The sequence below is a fragment of the Crocuta crocuta genome, unplaced genomic scaffold (genome assembly GCF_008692635.1).
Source record: "Crocuta crocuta isolate KB4526 unplaced genomic scaffold, BGI_CrCroc_1.0 scaffold186, whole genome shotgun sequence".
NCBI classification, from domain to species: Eukaryota; Metazoa; Chordata; class Mammalia; order Carnivora; family Hyaenidae; genus Crocuta; species Crocuta crocuta.
In genome coordinates this window covers 9,878,101-9,903,085 of record NW_027551569.1, presented here as the reverse complement: position 1 = coordinate 9,903,085, position 24,985 = coordinate 9,878,101, and the positions used below count along the sequence as shown (strand labels likewise).

The window sequence follows — 24,985 nt, the reverse complement described above, 5'->3', positions numbered from 1 at the left end:
TTATTTGTATAGGATGAACTGAATGAGAGAGATTGGGACCAGAACAGCAAATTAAGTGGCTGTTTTAGAAAGTAATTTAGGCTACTTAAGACATACTTTCTTCTTAACAAAACTGTGAGGATAATGTTGGTTGAATGTATAACTTGAAGGGCCATGGGTAGAATTGCTATGGAGGAAACTAGTGTGTTTGCATTTAGTAGGCTTGAAGTCAAGATTTGTTTAGTGGTGACCAAATGGATTGATGTCTACATGGGTGAATCTGTAAGGAGTAACTTACTCATTTATCTTGTAAGTATTTATTGACTCCCACTATAATGCCAGGGGCTAGTGGTTAGTTTTGGTGACAAAAGAATGTATGATTCCTGCTCTCATGTGGCTGATACTCTTCTGGTGATTGATACAGTCCTTTTCAGCATTCTGTTCCTTATCTGGCGGATTTGTCTTTTAGTCAGAGGCCACCTGTTTTACTGCTGATGTGAAACAATTATAGTTATTTATTATGAAAACAGTCCTGTGTTAAATATTCTTTGTATAGAAAAAAGAAACCCTAGACAGTTCTGCCTTTTTGGTTTCCAAGGAGATAGGTCTTGGCAACATTTATTTTATCAAGTGCTTTTCTAAGTAACAAAACTAAAGGAAACCGGCTGAAATGAATTTTGGTTAAGTTTTTCCTGAGGACCCAGATAAGGTTTTCAAATCTGGATTTCTTCTACTTCCACATCTGTTCCAAAAGAATCTAGAAACCTAGTTTTGGTTAATCTGGATTTTTCCGTTAACTGTTTGATCTTAAAAGAGTTATATACCTTTTTTGGATCTTCATTTTTTTCACTCATTCAACACTTATTTTAACTGTTCACTTATTATATACCAAGTTTCTTTTCATTTGTAGGAGGAAGAAGGTTGAGGGTTGAATTAACTTTCCTTTAAGGCCAACTGTTAAAATTCTTTGAATTTATTATTGTGATTTAGTAAGATTTAAGGCTTTTTTATAGATAGTAGAAGTGTTTTTAAAAGAACTAAAGAAAGAAGTTCAGAGAATTTGTTTTTAATTCTAAAATATTTTAGTGAGAAAGTTCTGTAATGGTGGATAATTTTAGTATTAGTTTCACTCTGATCTGAAAACAATCAACATTTTAACTTAACACTGAGTTACAATTTTGGTAGGAGACAATTCTCAATCTGCCTTTTCTGCTGCTACTTGTAATACCCTAGAAAGTTAATTCCTGTTTCAGATGACTGGTATAATGCTAGTGTGGGAGATTTGGAAATGCTTATCACCCCATTTTCTAGGTATTTGGTTCCGAGTCTTTTAGAGTCTTTGTCATTTACGTGCGTGGTAGTCTTGAGATGTAGTGTCATCATGTTACTGAATGCAGAAAGTCACACTGAAAATCTAGTTACCAAGGCTATGATGATTAAGCTGGCAATTGGCCGTGTTACCAAATATGCAATAATCAGATATCCTAGTGTGAGATTTCATGGCTTTATAAAATGATATTTTCATTCTAATTTGTCATTAGAAATTGAACATAGTATTGATTATGTGTGATAGGATTCAGTTATTTAAAATAAGATTTACGTTTCCCTGGAGGGTGTCTGGGTGGCTCAGTTTGTTGAGTATCCAACTCTTGATTTCAGCACAAGTCATGATCCCAGGGTCATGGGATTGAGCCCCATGTCGGGCTCCATACTTAGTGTGGACCCTGCTTCATACTCTCTGTCTCTCTCCTCCCCTCCCTCCTTCCCTCCCTCCCCCCCTTCGTGTGCATGTTCTCTCTCTCAAATTAAAAAAAAAATTTTTTTTCCTATGTGGATTATTTTCTCTTGTAAATCTGGTCTCATTGTTACCAAGAGTACTGGAAAATTTGTGTAATCCTGGCTCTACAATTTGGCCATTTTGCTTTTGTTTCATAATCTGCATTATTCACTGAGCATCTTCTAGATGGCAGATACTGCTTTCATCCTGTACATACGGTAATGAACAACTCTCAGTGAGATGGAAAGCCACCAGAGGGTTTTCTAAAAGGGTTTCATCTGACATATTTTTGAAGAAAAAAGCTTGGTTCTGTAGAGAATAGAATAAAGTATGTGTGTGTGCGGTGGAGTAAGGTGGAAGTAGGGGCTTTTCTGGGGGTTCTAGCAATAATCTGGGTCAGATATGATGATAGCAGTGGAGGTGATGAGAAGTGGCTGGATTTTGGACATCTCTCAATTGGGGCTGACGTGATTCCCTGAAGGGTGTGAGGAGGTAGAGTGGAAGAAGGAGTGGAGTCAAGGATAACACCAAGGTTTTGGCCTTAGCATGTGGAGTAATTCATTGAAATGGGGAAGACGGGAGGGACAGTTTTGGTGGGGAACTAAGAGCTGATTTATGTCTGTTGGGCATGTGATAGACGTTGCCATGCAGGTGGAGAGTCAGGTTGACAGCTGGCGGGTCTGCCCATCTATAGGAGCTTGCTTCTTCGTCTGTGAAATGGGGAAAGTGTTTGCCCTTCCCAGAATTCTTGAGATCAAATGAAAAAAAAAGTTAAAACTTCTGAAGTTATGTCTTGTAACGGTGGTATTATTTCTGGAAAGTAGGCTGGTTACCATCTTCAATACTCTGTGGTCTCTTTTGAACTATGTAAGTCACCAGGCCCTGGGCCAGAAGGTATTGTGGAAAGTTGACGTTTGCCTTTCAAAGGCTGGTGTTCTTTCAGAATAGATGGAACAGCTTTCTTTTTGGTTCATTTTGTGAGTCCTGGGCAGCTTCTGGAAGAGTTTGGTATTTTGGTTACCTTCAGGTGTCGGAGAGCGTCATTATGCATGGAGCCACCCGAAACTGCACGGTGTGTGGCACCAGACCTGCCCCTTAATAAACATAGCTGCAAGCCAAAGTGTTATTTAGATGTTATTTAGGTGGGAGGACATTATGGTGGAAAAAACCCAGCTCTTTCCTTTCTCAAGGTCTTTATTATTTCAGGCTTTCCAAGACTTGCGTCAGTTAACAAGTAGGGTCTAAGAGGTCACGTTTATTAGAAAGACCTCTCTCCATGTTGCTTGATTCAGAATACCTATTTATACATTCTTAGGTGTTTGGATTGCTTTAAGTCTTGTTATAGGCAGGTGAAATATGTTAAATGTGTATTTGAAACCAATGGATTAAAATTTAAGATCCAGCTGAAAATGTTGAAAATATCAGTCTTCTAGTTCAATCAGTGGTATTTCGAACTTACTAAACATTCTACTTTAGAGATTGTAGTAAATACTTGTGTCCTTGAGATGTAGTATTTGCTCATAATCGATACCTTCCCAATGGTTAGGTGTTGCTTTATGAAGATCTTCAATCCAGAGATGTAGGTTCTGGTTCTTGGCTCTTTTGTTGCCCCAGGCAGTTTGAACAGAGGCTCCGCACTTTCCTCACTGCCCTCGTGGTTTGTTCCTTTTTCCGTCCACAGTATTCAGTTGGGTATCAGCTCGGAGCCTGCTGCAGGTTGTTCGATTTAGAAAGACGAGGTAGGGGTGCCTTTGAGGGCTTGACACATGTAGTGGGTATAACTGTGGATGAGTGACAGGCAGCTGTTGAGAGCTGTGTCTAAGTAAGTTTGCTAGGTGTTCGGCATAGAGAGAGCAGGGATGGCTTTAATAATGAGGGAAGTCATCGGGGGAAACGGGAACCCCTGGAAGCAATATAGCTTTCTTAGGCTAAGATACATTTTAGAATTTTCCAAATTGCCTGATAGCTTTTTAGTTGAAATTGAGTCGAGTAATCATTTTTATTGGGGAGATGGGGGTCTATGTTTCTGAGGGCACAGTACCAGTTTATGCACTCCTAAGTTTTTCTTTTTTTAATTTTTTTTCTTTATGTAACATTTTTATTGAGTCATAATTAACTTATTATATGGGTCTCCCCTTTCAAGTGTACAGATCAGTAGTTTTTAGTATTTGTAGAATTGTGTTACCATCTCCATAAACAGTTTTAGAACATCTTCATCATCCCACAAAGAAACTCCAACCCCCTTTGCAGTCACTCCCTGTTTGTCCCCAGCCCCATCCCACCTCCCTGCTCCCGGCCTAGGCCACCACTGATCTACTTGGCATCTTTATAGGTTTGCCCCCTCTGAGTGTGTGCTGTAAATGGGCTTGGGCAACATGTAGGCTCTCATGGCTGACTTTTTTCTGCGTGCTCTACCACAACACGTGAACTTGGGTGGTAATGTTCCTTTTTGGGCTCACAACCAGATATTTCTCGTCTGCTGGCACAGAAACTACAACCAGAGCCGGGACCAGATTAAAGAGCAAAACCACAAGCTGCCATGTGTGTTTCTGGTGTGGGGATTGAACTTTGAAGCTTTCATTGACAAATCATCCTGCGTGCACTCCGGTACATGGGGTTGTGCAGTTATCTTGCTTCTCCTTGAGCGCCTGCTTCTTGAATTTTTCAGTTAGCGCTCCAGATGTCACCTCGGATTCTTCCCTTTCTTCTCTCTTTGGTCTTGTCCATGACAAAGCATCTCCATTTTCTTTTTCTTCTGAATTGGTTCCTGTTTTCAGCTTTTCCTCTTTTAATTGCCACCATCTTAAGACAGACCCTTGACCTTCCTTTTGTATGTAGGTGGCTGTAGCAGACTCCTTTGTGAGCACCTTGCTTCCCGCTGTCCCGCTCTCTAGGCCATCTTACCTGTCTCTTTCTGTCATCTTCTCTGTGTGTTTCTAAGGTAGCACCTAGGTACACGTGCCACCCCCAGGAACTAACGTGGTTTCCATTCCCTTGCCACATCAGACTCACATTCTCCTGCCTGCTCTTGTGACCTTTCTCTCGGGTCTCTCCTTTCCTGCTTATCTGATTTCTCTGTCTCTGCTTTCATATGGGCCTCTGTTTTCTCCTCTTCCCAATGATTCCAACTTTCTTTGAGCCTTTGTTCATTTTCCATTTCAATTCTATTCAATTCAGAACACTAAATTCCTCACCCATATGGCTTTATCTCTTTTATCCCCTTCCCTGCTTATCACGCTCCTTATCATTCATTATCTCCCTCCTCTCTGTTGTAATACCAGCCCCTGAGTTCCAGTTTTATCTGGGTCTTTCTAATCCTTCTATGCCCGCCTCCTTCACTGACCTCTTTCTGGTTAGTGTAACTCACTTTGATTTCTCCCTTCTCTAATATGCTGTTGTACTGTGTTGTATACTTATGTCAAATAATTAATGGGTATTCGTCAAGAATTTTAGCCTGGAGAAGCCTCGGAAGGGATGTCATCCCTGTCAGAAGAGTTGAGGCCCATCACACTGAAGGAGGAGAGATTACCTTTGTCTTTCCGGGCCCCATAGAGAAGGACAGGAGTCCGTCAGTAAGGACTTTGCTTGCGCGTGTGACAGGTTGCATTCCCCATCGCATGCCTAGGCTGGATCATTCTGGATGGGTCCTTGTAATGGCCGTTCTGATAGTTCATGGGAGCTTGAGGAGGTCAGTGGTTCTCAGTCTCCATGGAGTGTTAGAATCACCTGGGGAGTATGCTCAGTACATGGATTCTCTGTCTGCCCCTTGAATGTTCACATTGAGCAGTCTGTGAAACCAGGCTTGGAAACTTTTGAGGCAGGTAACTCTCTTAGTCCTTGAGATCCTGTGGATGTCTCATTTGTTTAACAGATTTTTATTGGGTTCCTGCACTGTACAGCAATATAAAATGTAGGTTTTGCCTTCATGGGTCATATTGTCGAGGGGGGAATGCAGACAGACAGGGGAAACCATGTGATTTCTCCTTGGGTAGATGGAGATCCTTGGAGGATAGGGACCATTCCTTATTTTGTGTGTTTATTTGCCCCAGAGGAATGGGCACATTGGATTTCATTCTCGGTGGCAAACTGATTAATGTCCTGTTTACTGATTTATTCCCTGTTAGAAGTCTTGTTACTGTGTTCTTTACCCGGTTGTTTTCAGACAGCTTAATTTCTTAGGTGAAAAGGAGCCACTCTTTTTCTGAATGCTTCATGGCAGGCTCGGCCTTTGGATTTTGGTGCTTCTTAGTTATAAAATTTACAAAGGCTGCCACCTATTGAGTACCCAATGTGCCAGACACTACATGTCGCATCACTGCTAATCTTTATAACTGGCCTGAAGATAGACGTTAGGACTCCACGCGTGGGAACCGAGCTATTGAGCCCCTCCTGTTCTAAACCTTCTTCCTTCATTAACATCCACTGCAGCGGCCACTGAGTTGGGGAGCTGTCTGGTGCAGTTACCTGTTGCAGTCATGTTCTCACTGTGCGCATAGAATATATTTTATTGTTGGAAATGCCGGAAAGCCTGTCTGTCTAATAGGGTAGCTATGACCATCACCATATTTGTTTAAACACTGCCTACACTGATGATAGAAGTTCTCCACCCATCTCTCCGATGAAAGGCTGGTCTTGCTGGTAGAATTTTTAAGCATGTATATAGTTTATCACTGCAGTGGAGAGTTAGAGATTGTTTTTTGTATCTCCAGTGATGATCTGCATTTCCCAGAACTGGCATGTGACCCATTCGGCCCTGTGTCTGTTGTGGGAGGTTGGCCTGTCAAGGTGACCTCTGCAGTGCTCAGCTAATAATGGTCATAAATACCTCTCTCTGAACTCTACCAGTGGGTAGGTTCTTTGCTTCTATCATCTTATTTTATCCTTGTGGAATTCCTGTGAAATAGGGATGATCAATAGATGACAAAGCTAAGAAAGGTTAAGTATCTTGCCTCGCTTTCAGGCCCTTACCTGTTTGCATCTTCCTGGGGACGTGGGCATGGTTTGCGCAGGCATTACCCTGTTTCTTTTAATTTCTCTCACCTCTTCCTGTTGCTGGTTTCACTAAGAAAGTTAGGTGGTAGGTGAGTGAACTTTCAGGAGGTGCATCTGAGCAAGTTATCTCAGACTCCTAGAGAGAATTCTTGGATAATGTATTTAATTTTCTCCCTTCCACTGGAGTCCAGCTAATGGTTGTTGTTGAATATTCTCTCTGGCCAACTGAACTTTCTGCAATGTGGGAAACAGCCTCGCACGGGGTCCACACCTGCGGGAGAAGTTCAAGGCCCCAGGGTTGCAAATGTGTCTAGTGCTGATAGCTAGATGAAATGTAAATATATGTGGTGGTGTGGAAATAAGTATAAATCTTCACAGAGTTTGTAATAACCACAGAATTATTTTCTAGTTAACACTTTGACTTCACTTCCCAAATGAAGGCAAATTAGGAAACGTGAGAAGCGTATTTTCTGGCTGGAATGCTTTCTGCTTTCTGTCTCATTGTGGAGCATGGGCTCTGCTGTGACGTTGTCATCCTGTCATTGATTTCCACCTATTGCCTTAAAATTATCATACTGCCAATCAAGTCAGCATCTGCTTTGTTTTGAAGTGTGTTTTAAGAACCAGGAGACATACTAGCAAAATACAGATTTTGTTTTTATGTTTGTATATATATATATATTTTAATGTTTTGTTTTGAGAGAGTGCAAGCAGGGATGGGACAGAGAGAGAGGGGGACAGAGGATCCGAAGTGGGCTCTGCACTGACAGCTGTGAGCCCGACATGGGGCTCATGAGTCGTGAGATCATGACCTGAGCTGAAGTCCGACGCTCAACTGACTGAGCCACCCAGGCGCCCCTGTGTTTATTTATTTTTGAGAAAGAGGGAGAGACAGAGCATGAGCAGGGAAGGGCAGAGAGAGACGGAGATATAGAATCCAAAGCAGGCTCCAGGCTCTGAGCTGTCAGCATAGAGGCTGACTTGGGGCTTGAATTCACAAACCACGAGATCATGCCATGAGCTGAAGTTGGACACTCAACCAACTGAGCCAGCCAGGCACCCCAGCAATATACAGATTTTTAAACAGAGGTCAATAGAACTGAAATTTATTGAAAATACAAAACACAGGTGTAAGGTCAGTCCTGGCAGTCGAGTCTGCTACAAGGAAGGACACATTCATTTGATCAGAGAGAACTGAAGTCACTAGTAAAAGGAAATTTAGTTAACTTAGGTCATGGTAAAAAAGGAAAACATTTTTATTACCTTAACTTTTCTATTGACTTGTGAACCATGTATGTTTATTGAATCCATTATACCATTCTTTAAATTTTATGTTTAGGTCATTTCTCCAAATCAAATATTTGAGACTTCTCTTCTGTGTTAAGTCAGCCCTCAAAGTTGTCTGGTTTGGTTTATTAGATACGGATTTTTGGTGGAGTGATAACATGGCTGGGGTGGTTTTATCTTAATCCCCTGTTTGCTTTAGTATTTAGGCTTATTATTTAATCCCTAGAATAAAGATTAACTTTAAAGAGTATTCCTAAACTTTGGTAGCTGAGCAGGGCCGTGGTGAGCCCTCTAAATGGGGCACTGAGCCCTGAGGGTATTTAATGACTGTCTGGGGCACTCATTTGGAGCTAGAAGTGTGAGGACTTGAGCTCTCTTCACCATCCTGTTCTTGGTTTTACCTCTGCAGTCATGAGTCACCGTGAGCAGTTCACTGTGTCTGTGAGTCACAGACTTTTCACGTTTCACTTCTTTGGTTTTTTTGAAAGCTATCTTTTTAATGATATATAACTATGAGAATCCAAGTTCATTAAAGACATGCCACATTCATTCCTTGGTCCGCCCACCATCTGTTAACAAAGTCCATTTCCAAGTACTACCTGGATATTCATCAGGCACCCGAACAATACTCCCTGAGCGGTTTTGTGTCAGGCACTGACTGCTGTGGCCGAGGTCCTGTGCTGAGAGTTGTGCAGATAATTTAGCAGTCCTGTTCTCTAGATGCTTCCAGCTCCCTGGGAAAGTTGGGAAGATGAGAGAAAAATGTCCAGCAGGAGAGAAAGGAAATCATTTAAATATGTCGGCTTTTCTCTTCTTTTTCTTTCTTTGTATTATGAAAGTATTACATAAGAGTTTTTGGAAAATTTGGAAAGTAGCAGAAAACATGAAGAAAAAGAAAAAAGCCCTCTGTCCTTTGACCACCCAGGATTACTAGCCACAGTTAACGTTTTCATGTTTCCTATCTTTTTTTAAAAATGTTTATTTATTTTTGAGAGACAGAGACAAAGCGTGTGCAGGGGAGGGCTGGAGAGAGGGAGACACAGAATCCGAAGACAGGCTCCAGGCGCTGAGCTAGCTGTCAGCACAGAGCCTGACGCGGGGCTTGAACCTACAAACTGTGAGATCATGACCTGAGCCGAAGTCAGCTGTTTACCGACTGAGCCACCCAGATGCCCCTCATGTTTCCTATCTTTTATAAATGGCTTCTGAAAACAATCAATGAATGATTGTCCAATACAAAGGGACCTGAAGGTGAAATCTGACGGTGGGGGAAGGAAGAGGCCCCTGGGAAAACCGCAGCATTTTCTGCCATGGGCAGCAGGACATCAGGTGCAGCAGCCTTGGGGGTGGGTGTCCGGATTCCTCAGGAAGAAAACACCGGGGAACAAAACCTATAGCAGCTTTGACCTCAGATTTCTCTGTGAATAGTTTGAGTTGCAAGTGAGTTGGGTCCTAAAACTTTGTTAGGTGGTATTTTGCTTTCCAGATGTTCTTCTCCAATGTTAATTTTATTTTAACCTGTTGGAGGTGAGTAAGACAAAGCCTCCCCTCAAGGACAGGGTGTGAGAGCTGAGTTACAGATTACAGTGTGTCCACTGTGTGCTCTGGGTTTAAGGCTGGGATGTTCACAACAGGAGAAGCAAAAAAAGAAACTTTCAGTTTTGAAAGTCTGTTATGTACTAGTACTTTTTTAGATATTATTGTCTCACTAATTTTCATAGCCAACATTTGAGGAAGGAATTTCCCTCATTTGTACAGTTTAGATTTAGAACATGGACGCAGGGTCTGAGTTGTGTTCTGTGTTACGTAGTGTTTCTTGGTAAGTGACAGTGGCACATGTGGGCTCTGGGGCTGGAGACGTGGTTTCCGGCCTACCACTGTGACCTCTGGTGGTTCCTCAACCTCTTTCCTTTCCTTTATTATTTTTTAATTTTTAAAATTATGTTTGTTTATTTTTGAGAGAGAGACACAGCATGAGTGTGGGAGGGGCAGAGAGTGAGGGAGACACAGAATCCGAAGCCGACTCCAGGCTCTGAGCTGTCAGCACAGAGCCCTACACGGGGCTCTAACCCACGAACCACGAGATCATGACCTGAGCCTAAGTTGGATGCTTAACCGACTGAGCCCCCTGGGCACCCTATTCTTTATTATTTTTTAAAGTGCATTCATTTGTTTTGAGAGGAAGAATAAGAGAGAGTACGGTCTGGGAAGGGCAGAGAGAGAGGGAGAGAGAATCCCCAGCAGGCTCCACACTGTCAGCACAGAGCGTAATGTAGAGCTTGATCTCATGAACCATGAGATCATGATCTGAGCCGAAATCAAGAATCAAATCCTCTACCGAGTGAGCCAGCCAGGTGTCCCACTTCCCTCTTTTTTTTAAAAAAGGGGACAGTGATGATGCTTAGCTTACAGGGTTACTGTCAAGAAGAAATGAGACACAGTGTATGTCACGCCCTCCCCACAATTTGGGTTTTAGTACCAATAGACGGGAGCCCTAATTATGATGTCCGTTGTACGACAGCACATACGGGCACGTGATTGATACCCAGTCCATGTCAGCTGCCCGTCCTCCCTTCTTGCAAGTCCTCCTAGCTTTCAGCTTTCCTGGTGTCCTTCCCCTGGGTTTTCAAAGATTGAAAGATACATTTCATTTAGGTTATAATGGTGGGTTCTTGGAAACATGTTTTATCTGCATTACACAGGAATATCCCATCACATTTTAGTTGTCTTTGAAAAGTAATCCTGAATATTTTTCCCTGGGTGTCAGATGGGGGAAGGCTAGGCGGTAGGAAAGCTAAGAGCTCCCTGACGAAGGAGAGGGCAGGGGGCAGAGGGAGGAATCGACTTGGGTATCTTCCCAATGTAATTTGCTCCCAGCCTGCCTCAGCACGGACTGCACTAAGGCCTGGTGTGGCTGGAATTTGTCACTGAGGAGAGGTTAAGAGGGCAGGGTGGGTGCTGATGTAGGAAACATGTGGTCATCCTTGCTTATCCATGCTTTTTCATTCACACATATTCAGTCAAGAGTTTGTTGAAGCTCTCCAGTGTTCATGCCACTGTCGGTCCTTGGGATTCAAAGGGAGCATCCGTTCTTGTGAAAGCAAGCCAGGTTGATGGACAGGTAACAGAAAATTACAGGTCACCTATTAAGTGCCAGGGAAGAGAGAAGCTGGGGAAGGTTTGTCAAAATACGTTAAAATTATTTTTCTCGTTTGCTTCGCCTGTTAGACCTTGAAGGCCAGACTGTGTCTTTTGCAGTTTTGTATTCCTAGAGCCTAATCTTACATGCATCCCTGCATAAATATGTATTAAGTTCAGAGCTGGCACAAGGGTAAGGTAGTTTATAAATGGTGCGTTTCAGCTATCTGATTATTTGTGGAAATCTCAACCTGATAAACGGAGACATCTGATAAGTCCTTGATCTATTCTTAGAGGGTAGAAGAAGGAAATTGTGACTCACTGATTTATGCTGAGAACGTTGGGTGAAAGTGGCTTTCATTTCTTCATGACGAAGAGGCTTACCGCCTAGAATTGTAGAAGGAGATTTCTCAAAGCTCAGAGAAAAGATACAGTATACCTCCAAGGCCAGCAGAACTATAAAAAGGAGTATGGTTTCATCCAGATGGGTGGGAAGCTCCAAGAAACAAAACTTGTGATTGTAGATTCCAAATCACACTGATAAGCAAAAATGGGGCCCGCTTCTGAAGGAGGCAGCACAGCTGTTTATGGCCATTGCAAAAGAAGCCAGATTAAAAAAAAAAATAACAGCTTTATTGATATATCATCCACATACCATAATTAGCCCATTGAAAATGCACAATTCACGGGGTTTTAGGATATTCACAGCTTTGCGTAACCATCACCACAGCCAGTTTTAGAACATTTACATCACCTCAAAAAGAAGCCCCGTGCCCTTTAGCTCTTGTCCCCCCTGCCCCCCTTCCAGTCCCTTCAGACCTAAGCAAGCGCTGATCTACTTGCTGTCCACAGATTTGCCTCTAATGGGTGTGTCATGCAAATGGAATCCTGTAACATGTGGCCTTTTGTGCCTGGCTTCTTTCACCTAGTGTCATGTCTTCAAGGTTCATCCATGCTGTTGCATGCGTCTGTACTTTTACTAGTGCTGAGTAATATCTCATGGTATGGTTTTATACCATTTTTTTTAGTCCATCATCCGATGGATGTTAAGAGTTTTCACTTTTTGTGTGTTAAGGGTCATGCTACTGTTCATGTGTTAAGTTTTTGTGTGCACATGTTTTCACTTCTCTTGAAATTGCTGACTTCTGTAGTCGCTCTGTGTTTAAGCTGCCAGACAGACTGTTGTCCAAAGTGGCTGTACCCTACTGCATTCCCACCAGCAGTATGTGAAGGTTCCCGTTTGTCCACATCCTTGCCAACACTTGTGGCTGTGCTGTTTGGTGTTTTATTTTAGCAGTCCTTATGGGTGTGAAGTGGCATCGCACTGTGGAGTTGATTTGCATTTGCTTAATGATCAGCGATGTTGATCATCATTTATGTGTTTATTGATCACTGCATTATCTTCTTTGGAGAAATGTGTGTCCAGGACCCTCTGCCCATTCTAAAATTGAGTTCTGTGTCTTTTTACTGTTGAGACTTAAGAGTTGTTTGCATGCCCTGAATTCAAATCTCTGATTAGATGTGATTTGAAATAATTCTCTCTTATTCTGTGGGTTGCGTTCCTACTTTCTTAGGAAGCCAGATTTTAAGTGGTGTACAAAAGAGCAAGGGGCACATATGCAGACAAAAGAACAGACTGAATGGCTACAAGTGTTTAGACGGGTTATATGTAGGATGACCTAATATAGGTGGGGAAAAATCTGAAATTACCACAATGATTTCAACAGATTTTTTATAAGGATAGTACATATCAAGTGCATCATAAAGATGGAGCGCAATAAATCACCAGAAAATGAATACCCCCTGTAATCCCCACACGGGGTTGAGAACGAGAATACCACCAGCCCCCCAGAGCCTTCTCATGTATGTTTGCTGTCACTAGCCTCCATCTTCCCAGGGGTGACCACCCACGATTTCTAACACCATACATTTGTTTTTACATATTTTTGAAATTTATAGAAATGGGATCCTAAAATGTGCTTTCATTTGTGCCTCGTTTCTGTTGTTTAACTTGTAAAATTTATCCATGTGTTGCTTCTAACTATAGTTCTTTTTCATTGCTCTATAGTTTCCATTGTATGAATATATAACTGCTTATATATTGTATTTTAAAAAAATTTTTTAATGTTTATTGTTTATTTTTGAGAGAGAGAGAGAGAATGAGAGAGTGCGCACGCGCGAGCACGCAAGCAAGGGAGGGACAGAGAGGGAGACACAGAATCTGAAATAGGCTCCAGACTCTGAGCTGTCAGCACAGAGCCTGATGTGGGGCTTGAACTCAAGAACCACGGGATCATGATCTGAGCCAGAGTCAGATGCTTAACTGACTCAGCCACCCAGGCGCCTCTATATATTCTACTCTTGAAGGGCATTTGAGTTTCAGTTTCCTATCTTTGTTCCCCCCTTTGAGGTGCACATGAGCGTGCATTTCTGTTGGTTATATATGTAAGAGTAGACTTGCTATGACATAGAGTGTATTTGTGTTCAAGTTTAATAAAGGTAAGTTAATGTGCTAATTAGTTTTCAGTCTATAAAACAAGATGAGGAAGAAGAAACCTAGACTGTTTGATCTTATTAAAGGAGGGAATTAACAGTCGTTCACTCATTCTTCTGCTGTCTTACCTAGCAAAGAAAGTGATTTTCCAACGGAGAAGGGTAGAATACAAAAGATACAGTAAAAGGAGAGAGTTCTCACTCAGTTAAAGAAATAAGTTGTTTCCCAGCATACCCTGCAGTTATTTTTGAGGCACCCACTTGGAAACCTCAAGAAATGAGAAGGTGAGAGAAACTCCCGAAATCAGTGTTTTTGTTTTCTAAAGAAAGGAACATGGATTAAGTTTCATGTGAATTTCTGGCAGAAATCGAGTCTAGTTTTAAACGGGTGATTTGATAACACTGAGAGACAGAGGTAGTGGTTATCTGGAGCCAGGATGGTGTCTGTCATTCCAAAAATATTTACTGGGCTTCCAATTCCCATAGGGTCCTGATACTCCTGGTGCCAGAAATACACAGGTGAAAGTCAAGTTCCCACTTTAGGATATCAACTTGTAGCAAGTTTTCATGGTGCATTTCCTTGCATGCATCCTTTAAATGGTTCAGTGTGGAGGAAAACAGATTCTGATAAGTAAGTAATTACAACATGTATGCAGAGTGCCCATAAAGCTGGTTATGAGGTGCTTTGTGACCCTGGGAAGGAGAGGGAAGAGGAAGTCTTTGAAGAGGTGATGTTGCTTCTAAAATGGGAAGAATGGGTAAGGTGGGGAGGGCAGGTACCAGCTGGCGTGGGTGTAAGACCATTTCTGCTATCCTGGGTAAAGTGATTAGGAAAAGCTTTCTAGAAATAGGAAGATGTGGCTGGCTGGCCACTCATTGGCCTCACAGTGAAAATCTTTGCATGTCATGCTGAGGAGTTGGGACTTTTATCTTTCAGGCTAGAGTAGCTCCGGAAAGATTTAAAATATCCCTGGAGCAGGCAGAGCAGCTTTGCACTTGAAAAGTTTGCTAATAATGTGGACAATAAAAAGTATTAATCTGAACCTAGGGCAACAGGAAACTCTTACAGGAGTGAAGGTAGGGAGTCCACAGGCCAGGAGGCCATGAACTGGAACAGATTCTGGAGGATTTGGGAAAGACTAAAATAAGTCATTCCGTGCTAATTTTGTGTTCTTTTTAAAAATACATGTTAAGAAGGTTAGATAGGTTATTAGTTAAGGGACTGCTATCTTTTGATTTCAACAAAGGCGTCTAGTTTAGCAAAATGCTGTTCTTAATGAATGAGATGGAAGATATGAACTGGGTGTTTGGTGGGTTTGTAGCTTGTTGGAGAAATATACTTTACAAGTAAGTTTAAAAAAATGTTTAGTTTTTTGAGAGTGCAAGTCGGGGAGGGGCAGTGAGAGGGGGACAGAGGATCCAAAGGGGGCTGGCTTTGTGCTGACAGCAGCATGCCTGATGCTGGGCTCAGACTCAGGAGCCTTGAGATCATGACCTGAGCTGAAGTTGGACACTGAATCTGAGCCATCCAGGTGCCCCTAAAAACAATGGTTCTAATGGATTTGTGTCAGCTGGTGGAAGCCTTTCCCCTTGTGCTGGACTCTCTATTTCTCTGGGTTACAACTTTTTTTTTTATTTTTTTTATTTTTAATATAGTTTATTGTCAAGTTGGTTTCCGTATAACACCCAGTGCTCATCCCAACAAGTGCCCTTCCCCATGCCAACAGCCCCCTTCCCCTCCCCCCCGTCAGTCNGCACTTTAGGTTTGTTCCTTGAAGTAGCCCTGCTTCTCCGCGAGCGCAGACGGGAAAGGCCTGGGTTACAACTTTTTAAAAAGAATTTTTTTTTCAACATTTATTCATTTTTGAGAGACAGAGCACGAGTGGGGGAGGAGCAGAGAGAGAGGGAGACATAGAATCTGAAGCAGGTTCCAGGCTCTGAGCTGTCAGCACAGAGCCGGACGTGGGGCTCAAACTCACTGACCATGAGTGATCTCATGACCTGAGCTGAAGTTGGACACTCATCTGACTGAGTCACCGAGGCGCCCCTCTGGATTACAACTTTTATTTATTTATTTGTTTTTAACACCCCTTTTTTTTTACACTAAGCTTGAACAGACAAAACAAATCAAGAGTCACATGCTTTACTGAGTCAGCCAGGTGCCCCACAACTTTTATCTTTTACTGAAATGGTTTTATTATTGACAAATGTATGTATGAAGCAAAATTAGAAAGGTAAGGTAATGGCAGTTGACAGAATCAAGGTTTTAAAATACATGTGTTTTGGGGCACCTGGGTGGCTCAGTCGGTTAAGCATCCAACACTTGATTTCTGCCCGGGTCTTGATCTCACGGTTTTGTGAGTTTGAGCCCCTGGTTTGAGCTCTGCGCTGACAGTGTGAAGCCTGCTTGGGATTCTTTCTCTACCTCTTTCTTTGTCCCCTGTCCCCCTACTTGCACTGTCTCTGTCTCTCTCTAAATAAATAAATAAACTTAAAAAATGCACATTCAAGGAGGTGAAATTTGAGGGGGTAGAAATTTTATTCTTTAATATTTGAAGCATAATATATATAAGTACATAGATATATAGTATATATCTGTGGTATTAACATTTTGTGGGGGAGCATGATTAAGGAAAATGTCTAAAAAGTCTTCTTAGGGAGTGATAACAAAAAAAAGAGGTTGAGAAATACTGCTTCAGAAGAATTCAAGAGTTGGGGCACCTGGCTGGCTCAGTTGGTGGAGCATGAGACCCTTTGATCTTAGGGTTATAAATTCAAGCCCCACATTGGGTATAGTGATTACTTAAAAAAAAATCCTAAAAAAAATTAAAAGATCTAAAGGGTTGGAATGTTGAGCTAAAATTTGTGGTAGGAGTAGGTGGAGAGATACCTGAAAATATCTACCAATATTTAGGACCAAAGACCCCATAATAAGGTTGGAATATTTCTTGATTTATATGTTTATGTGGAGGAAGAAAAACAATAGTGTTAAGGTTCTTTGTTAATTTTATTTGACCTTAAACTCTGTATGAGCCCACAGAGTGGATTTTGCTAAGAAACAAGTTAATGTAGCCTGAGGCTTCATTTATAAAAATGTATGTTACAGAACTTAGAGTGTTAGCATCGTCTTGTACCCCAGGCTGGCCAGACCTGATCTGGAAATCTGAAAAATGGGAGCATCCAGTGATGATCAGGAAGATGAGAGGTCCCAGAATCATGTGTAGAAATGTGAAGCCAGAACAGAACTGGCTTATTGTTCAGCGTACCAAACTGTAAGAATCGAATCCACAAACATAATTGAACGGGACAAGGCTGTATAATTAATAAATGAATTAAATCAGTATTTATTAAATGTCTGCTAGCGACATTAGGCATTGTTCTAGACACTGGGGACTCAGTACGTGCTCAGCAAAATGGACAAAATACTTGTGCTCATAGAATTGAGTTTAGTGTGTGGAGATAGACAATAAACAAGATAAGTTTGTAGAATGTATCTAGCATGTAAAATAGTATTCAGAGATTGACAAGTGCCGGGGAGGAAAAGTAAGGGGTGGGGTAAGGCTATAAAATAGTGGGGAGTGGTGGATGTGTTCGTGAAGCCAGGCCAGAGAAACCCTTAGTGATTCAAGACAAAACAAAACAGAACTTTATATTATAGTATAAAGAACGTAAAGAGTGCAAAAAGCACAAGTATGCTGTGGGACGAGTTTTCACAAAGTGAACACGTTTGTGTAATCAGCAATCAGATTAAGAATAGTATGTTATGGGGCACCTGGGTGGCTTAGTTGGTTAAGTGTCCGACTTTCGCTTAGGTCATGATCTCGCGGTTCGTGGGTTCGAGCCCCGCATCGGGCTCTGTGCTGACTGCCAGCTCAGAGCCTGGAGCCTGTTTCAGTCTGTGACTCCCTCTCTCTCTGACCCTCCCCTGCTCACACTGTGTCTCTCTCTCCCTCTCCTAGAAATAAATAAAACATTAAAAAAAAAAAGAATAGTATGTTACTAGCCCCTCAGAAAGTTCAATCACCCCTTCCCAAAGTATCACCCCATTGATCACTAATACTATAACTTACTATTTGCCTCTTGGTGAGCTTTATATTAATGTAATCATGTGCAACATATTCTTTTGTTTCTGGCTTCTTTCATTCAGTGTGGTGTTTGTAAGTTTCATCCACGTTCTTACAGGGATTTGTAGCTCATTCATTTTTGTTGCTGTAGAGCATTCCATTGTATGGTGATGATTCCTCGGCAGGTCAATAGTGCTACCTTTTCTTGTGTATGTCTCTTTGGTGAAGAAACATGGGGGTGGTAAAGTCTATGGGGGATGTAATTATAAGTGGACTTCTGGGTCATGGGGTATGCATCTCTTCATTTTAGTAGATACTGAAAAACAGCTTTCCAAAGTGGTTATCCATCTGCGTGGTACGGGAGCTCCACATTCTTGGCAACACTTGGTATTTATTGCCTGCCATTTAACTAGCTGTTCCGGTGGGTGTTAGAGGTATTCCACTGTGGCTTTAATTTGCATTTCCCTGTAGACTTACGGCAGTTGAGGAGTTTTCATATGCTTATTGGCCATTTTGATGTCACTTTTTGTGGCGATGGAAAAGTTCTGTGTCTTCATTTGTGGTGGTGAGAGGTGATTGGTTATGGATGTTTTGAGAGCAAGGCTGGCATGGTATGTTCAAGGTCTGGAAGTGGGTGGGGGAAAGAGGAGCCAGGAATGGCATTAGGTTTTATTTTTATTTTTTGCCCAAGCAACCTGAAGGAGGGGTGGTGGGATGCTGGACATAGAGAAGGTTCAGAAAATCTGGAGCGGTAGTGCCCAGACTTGCATGTTACAGATCTAATTTAAAAAATTTTTTAGCATTTTTTGAAGAAAGACCATTTGAATACCAAAAGAATAGAAAGGACATGGTCTCAGAATAAAGAGCAACCCTTTATTTATTTTTTTATTTTTGCTTTATTTGCATTTTATTTTATTTTATTTTATTTATTTTTTGGGGGGGAAATCAGNTTGAGAGTGCTGCTGTGAACATTGGGGTACATGTGAAAGAGCAACCCTTTAAATTGCATATGTTTTTCTCCCTTTATGAAAGGTCTCCCCCCTCTCCCCTTACTTTCCTGAGGACCTACAATTGTGGGCATTGGTTTGCAGAATAACTTTGGAAATCACTCATCTGCAATATTACGTATGTATTTTTTAAATTTGCTATTACTGATGAATGAGCATCGTATCCATCCTTAAACTTGCAATAGATTGAGGTTAGAGTCTAAATATGAGAAGCCATAAAAAAACTTCAAAGTAGGCCGTGTGTCATTTCTAGCCCAGAAATACTTCATTTCTTAAAAAGAGAGAGAGGGAGAGAGAGAGCGAGCCAGATGCATCTCAAGGGCACATATGGTGCCCGTGTAGTCATAGTAAAGCTCCATACTCCTCTTAGTAACTTCCTTGCCCAGAGGCTCCATGAAATTATTGTTTCTCAAATTTTGTTTTGAAGAAGCCAAGCTCTAAGTTTTCTTTAGCAAGTTGATTTGCCTCATCCTTAGGGAAAAATAGCATTATTTTTGACTTTTGTGTATTTCCATTATCCCCCCCCCCCGTGTTAAATTAGCTAAGTGTGCTGCAGAGTGTTTGATAGAAGCAGTTCAGGGCAGCAGGGAGGGGGCTATGTGGTGGAGTTGTTTGGAGTGCCTGTGACCCAGAGCGTGGTGGGCACGAACTTCAGTAGACTTGTCTGGAATCTCTGTTGATGCATACTTGTGCTCTCCTTTGAATCGAATACTCACTTCCAGTTTGGCAGAGCTCTGAATCGCCTTCTGAATGAGTATCAGTGTCATTGAGTGGCTTTGGAAGTGTGTAAGTGATCTTTTATATAAAAGTTTTGCCTTTGAGTATTACCTGAGATATATTTTGTGCAGTTTGATAGTACAGAGTAATTTGATTATTCAGAGATAACAAATGTCCTTTGCAAGATTCTCCTGCCATTTCAAAGAACACTACTAACCACTGATTACTTTCCTCATCTTTGTCAACTGATTTTATGGGACTAAATGTCTTTCTACCAAGAAGAGAATTTTAACACACATCATCACCTCTGGGTGTTTCCATTCTGCTTTTGGTGTGAGATAATAGGGTTATATCTTATTTACCTGATGTGCCTGTGGTTTTAACATTTTGATCTGCCCTGAGGGGTGGGTGAAGATACATGAAAAGTTCATTGCTACTCTGTGAATTAAGTTGTGCTTTGGCTCCGAGTGCTGATCGTTTTGGCATTGCAACACAGCATTAGATCACCTTGTCTGCAGTTTGGGAATGTTTGGGAAAGTGCTTCCTAATACTGCAGCCTTCTCCAAAAACGTGAGCTGGTATAATAGAAAGTGATGTTTATTGTATCCTTTTCTCAAATATCTCGCCAAGTTACTGTCATCAGACTCTTTATTGATAGAAAATTAGTTAGGCAAAAATCATTTTCCTCTCCTTGCATGGCAGAGGTGATGAAATTTATGAGAAAGTGCATATAAGGAAAGGTTGGAAGTGTTGATTGTAGATTTGAGCCCTGGCTGGAAACAAAGAATGCTTGACTTATAGTGGAATGTTCTGTATGTTAACTCGTGTCTTTCAGTCTCAGCTCTCATACATGGAAATAATGAAAGGGATATGTGCCGTGTGAATTGGTCAGGGTTTTGGGTTACAGATGCTGAGATCTATTCTAGTGAGCGTAAGCAGAAGGGGATTTATGAGGGTGATAGGTAGCTTAGCAAATTGTCGGGAGGGCTGAAGAAAGAGCCCATAGGCCGAGTTTCTGGGAATGGTAGCTAGTACTCCCCATGGAACTGGCCCTCTCAGGGAGCTGCTGCCCCTGCCTGAGTCAGGGTGCTCCAAGTCAGGAAGCGGGAGCCAGAATCCCTCCACGCTGCCAGCAGAGTGGCTGCCTCCACCTTGCTTCTTTTCCCATGTAATATGACTCTGTCCTGAACCAGTCCCATGTGGTGCGCGTGGTTAGCAGAACCCAATGCGCAAGCCTTGCCAGTACCAGGGCAAAGAAAGCCAGAAACTGAATCCTTCCATCCCAAATCAGTTTATTTGCTTTTTAACTCTCTACTGGGAAGGTGAGCCGTCTACAGAAGGGAGCTGGTGAACAGTGGCGAGAGGAAGTGCAGATTTGGGGCCTCTGAATAAGATGCTTATCACAGCTCCTATTTGTAATAATATAGTAGTAAGGATACTGACGGATTATACGTAACTTTGAAGGAAGCCTGCCATTTAAAAACACCCTTTTTAAAATTGGGCATGGTAGGGCGTAAGGAATATTTAAAATCCCAGCAGGTGCGTGCTTATGTTAGTTTGGGATTTCCGTATTAGTTTTATAAGAGTATGTTGATAATAAAGCCAAGACAAAAATATTGTTTTTTTTTTCCCAAGTTCTTTTGTCCTTGGTGAGCTATTCCAGACCTGTTCTTGTGAACCTTTTATTACCAGAGGGAGACTTAAGACTATGCATGGGTCAGTGTAAATTCATTACTTTCTCAGAAGAACAAAGCGTATGGATCTGTGATGGTGGGTTAGCATTATTATAATTTTTCAAATGTGGTTACTTACCTAACTTTTTTTCTGAAATGGATCTAGCCCTGGAAGGGATTTGGAAATCTTGTGGTCCAGTGCCCAGATTTTATAGTTGAGGAGATCGAAGGCCAGGGAGTAAAGAGGTTCGACAGCTTGTTGGTGGAGGAGGCACTGGATTCCACGGCCTGCCTGGCCTTTGCCCAGGAACCCCTCTGGGAAGCACTGGTTTCTCCCCACTGGGATGAAGCTCCTGTGCTACCTGGGCTCTTGTGCAGAGGTTTAAGTCCTGGTGTCATAGTTTGGATGTCTCAGTGGGTTGTTGGTTGGATAGTACTGCTTGCTGTTCTTTTATGTGCCAAGTAATACTTGGAAATTTGTTCTTGAGTTTTAAGGAAAACGGATCACAGAAGTAAGAATTTTGTTCAAACTAACACTGGGGGAGCGGGTGGAACCCCTGCAATGAGCATGCCTAATTGAAGATGTAAGTTTCACTTGGTAAACTGACCTGCAAAAATGAAGGGGGTCTACACACGGCTCTCTTCTGTTTTTACTTCTGGGTTCATAAATTTGCTCATATGCCGTTGTTTTGATGAGGCACTGCTGGTACAGACAGTCAGCACAAGGTCAAAATTACTAGGAAACTTTAGTTTGACTCACTTCTCAGCTCCTTCAGGTCTGTGCCTAGGTGCTGCCTCTGCTGTGAGTCTTACCCTGACCTGCTTAAGATCGCAGTTCACCTTCCCTTCATTCATTCCTGAATCCCCTTATTTTGCAGCCCTGGGCTCCTTTTCCATAGCACATAGTCCCTCTCACGATATATGTGTGTCTCCCTTATCATTTGTCTGTATATTATGTTTACTGCTGATGAGTACATACTATATATCATGTCTGTATGTTCTGTGTGTTGTGTGTCCCCATCAGATTACAAGCTCCGTGAAGGCAGACTTTTGTCAGGTCATGTATTCCCATCAAGAAGAGTAAGTGGTGCTTGTCCATAAGAGGTAGTCAGTATATGAATGCATGAACTGGGCAGAAGCAACTTTAGGGTTTCTACTAGTAAAATGCCAGGTTCACAGTCTTCATGTTTATACTTTATTCGTGAACTCACGGGGGATGGCAAAATCATCAATTGGTACGTAAAGAAAATAAGTGATCTTAAGAGTATGAGCTGTGTTACAAACAGTTTTCTGGAACTTCCTTGCTTATTTGGCAATAAGCAAGAAACTCGGTTTCAGATGAAAAAAATAATTACATTTTCAGATATTATCAGTGGAACATGGAACACATTCTTTAGACATTAAAATATAGATTACTAAATGGTCAAAATGTACACAGAGATTCTCAGGGACAGATTTGGATGGGTAGCTGAGTTTAAACCTAACTGGTAGAACAGCTTTTCGTTTTCAGGATTGATTTCAGAGTATCAGGGTCCTGAGGCAGCAGGGGTGGGAAGAGGAAGGAATCCTAGGCCGGGGGGAAAGTTGGAGAAACACTTAGCAGTCATCCAGATGTGAACGTCCATTTCCGTACCTGTTCTAAGCAGTTGAAACACAAGACAGGGAGATACATTTAATGCAGATAAAGTCCCATCATCTTCTAAAATTTTCACTTACCTAACCTGGTGGTAGCTTCCTGCTAAGTTCTGGGGCATAATGTAACTTTCAAATGTTCATTTTTGTTGTTTAAAGATGTGTTTGACTTTCAGGATTCAAGGGAAATAAAGATGATCCTTAGTGTCTTAGGAAGATGATAAGAAACCTAGAAAATATCTTGGAAATAGATTATTCTGGCTTTTTATGTCCGCTTAAGCCCAAAGGGTAAATGTCTTGCCCAACATCACACAATGAACTCATGGTAGAATCGGTACTCATTTTTGTTATAAGTTTTAACTGAAGTGTCCTTAAGAAGAGAAGAGTGTACAGACCTTGGAGATAACTTAGGGGCAATTATGAATGTGTTCAGAGATTTATTTTTTATCTTAAAAGTTTCAAAATTCATGCAGATATTTCATCCTATACAAATTGCATTCTTCTCTTTTTATGTGTCTAAGCATGCACATTTTGAGGAATTGTCTTCTAGAACTGGAGGAAATGAGCAGAAAGAAAGATCACCTTACCTGTTGTCTTAGAAGTGTTTAAAAATCAGAATCTTGAAACTACAATGGAGGAGTTAAATCTACCTGATCTGCTCTGAAGTTAAAAATATATTATAATAGAGGAAATTAATTATAGTGCAGAGAAGATACCTTGTTTAGAAAATACTTTTAACCTCTACTTGGGAAGAATGGATTACTATTTGTGTCAATTCAGCATTCTGTAAGTGAAGTCAGGCATCATGCTTTGTATTTTTCTGCTAGAGGTACAGGTTTGGAAGCGATGAGTTTTTTTTTTTTTTTTAAAGAAAGAGAACGCTTTTGTATATAATTTTGTAGGTATGGTTTCCCTGAAGATGAGATCATGTTTGTTTGTAGACAGACAGCCAACCAACCCCTCCCTAGCCCTTCCCCAAGCAGGGAATCACTCTGAAGGTTTTGCTTCTTAATCCTTTTTTTTTTTTCTTGCAACACATGGTTAAATGAGATTTTTATCCTACAAAACTGATTTGTTGCTTGATTTTAATATGTTCCAAAATATCGTTTCCACAGTTGATTAAAGAGCAGGGTGTGATAGGAAGAGCCCTGGGCTGGCAGTCAGGAGATTTTGCCTGAATCTTATCTGTGATGAGGGTTTTACAGTGGTAATGGGCTATTGCAGTCTCTTCCAGTTCCAAGAGCTTATGATACATATTTGCTCATAATCTGCTTAGTACCTCCATCCCCGTATTTCCTAACTTTTAAATATACAGACGGTGTGCGTGTTTCAAGTTTCACTGTCTCCCCACAAAGCAGTGCCCTCAGAATGAGTACTTTGGGGGCCTGTGCCCTTTGCTTACTTCAGTCTGGCCAGTGCGATTGCAGTGGTCTCTCTGTAGGAACCTGCTGAGCAGTCACTGGTGACTCACGAAAGGCCCTTCCTTCTCTGCTAAGCAGCATAAGCTCCGTGAGCCTGCTAGAATTTGAGACAACCCCCGAGGGTGTGAGGAATTTTCCAATGGGGCCTGGAATCTTTAGGAACTGAACAGTTGCCACCCTTGAGCAGTTTGTCACTCGGAGTCCTTGTATTGATGTTGCAAGTAGCCATCCAAATGTTTGAGGTCTTACATTTGCAGACTTTCCATTGATCAGAGGTGTAAATGTGAGAAGGCCTGTGGCAGATTGACCACGCTAGCATCATGTCCCCGTGATCTCTTTCTCCTTGAAGGTGTCCCGTGGTGTGTGTGTTTTCAGCTGTGTGTATCACACTGGTTTACTAGCTCTAGGTGGATACGTAGAAATACCCTGCAGAATTACTGTATTCACATCCCGATCCGGCAGAGTTGTATGTTTAGAAGCCCAAATACAGTGTGTGTTGGCAGGCATGTCCTGGCACACGGTGAGTGACTTGTGGGTGGGAAGCAGCGCAGCTATATGGTTAAGATGACTGGGCCGGAAGCCCAGCTCCACGATCGCACTGCGACTGGAGTTCAGTACCCAGCACAGACTCGTCGTCCCTGTTTTAGAAATTGTAGCTCCGAAGTCAGAGACCGCTGCAAAGCCTCTGAATTAGTTTGTGATGTAGCTCGCATTCTTTTTCACATCTTCTGGATTTGAAGTTTTGAAGACTTCCAAGTTTTGTGCTCAAATACAGTCTGGATGGAGTAAGGTACCTGGTAAAGAC

At 41.8% G+C, this 24,985-nt stretch overlaps 1 protein-coding gene across 4 annotated transcripts in view; it reads left to right on the top strand.

The window, feature by feature from the left end:
* SIPA1L1 (signal induced proliferation associated 1 like 1) overlaps window positions 1-24,985 on the top strand; it is a 354,681-nt gene that overhangs the window by 5,625 nt on the left and 324,071 nt on the right. The gene's annotated exons all lie outside the window — the stretch shown is intronic.